A 958-nucleotide genomic window follows, 5' to 3' on the forward strand; every position below is an offset into this window, starting at 1 on the left:
GATTATAAACTTGTTTTTTTCCTTTTAATATTGTTCTTGTTAGCATGTATACATACAGCTGATTTGCATGTATTAATTTTGTAGTTCACATCTTTGCTGACTTTGTTTACTAGGTGTAACAGTTTCATTAGGGTTTTTTTTAGGTGTTTGTTGTTTTGTACAGTCATTTCTATATTGATCATCATGTTGTTTGCAAACAGATGTTTACTTCCTTTCCAATTTCAATGCCTTTTCTTACCTAGTGGTGTTGGCTAGGATTTTCAGTACAGTGTGGTGAAAGGGTGGCATTCTTGTCTTGTTCCTGGTAAGTTTTCAGTCTTTCTTAATTGAGTATGGTGTTAGTTATGGGCTTCTCATATATGGCCTTTACTAAGTTGAATTTACTTCTTAATTTGTTGTATGTTTTTATCATAAGTGTTGAATTTTGTCAGATGTCGTTTCTGCATCAATTAAGATGATCATGAGATTTTTCCCCTTCATTTCATTAATATGGTATATTACATTGATTTTTGTCTTGTTGAACCATCCTTGAATTCTGGGAATAAAGCCTTCTTAGTCACGATGTATGAATTTTGTTTTTTACAGAAAATAGTTTAGTTTATTTTTTAACATCCATCAGGCCATGAATTCAAAGGAAATAGGTTTCAGAAGCTCAGGCTCCTTTCCACTGGTTCTCACAAAGTGTTCTTCTCTGGGTAGAACAGGCTGGCCCTTTAGTTGAAACCAGGTTCCTTTCTCTTTGGCTTCTTTCTTTTTCTGATCATTTTCCTTCACACGTTTTAGGAAGATATCTCTGCTCTTAGAATGCTTAATATGCTCAATACGTACATTAATTCTCTTGGCAAGAAGATTGCCTGTAACTTGTTTGTTTACAACAATGCCAACAGCATGCTGGGTAACATTGTAGACTCTTCCAGTTTTGCCATGGTAACATTTGTGGGGCATTCCTTTTGGAACA

The sequence above is a fragment of the Tupaia chinensis genome, unplaced genomic scaffold (assembly GCF_000334495.1).
Source record: "Tupaia chinensis unplaced genomic scaffold, TupChi_1.0 Scaffold000386_1, whole genome shotgun sequence".
NCBI lineage: Eukaryota > Metazoa > Chordata > Mammalia > Scandentia > Tupaiidae > Tupaia > Tupaia belangeri.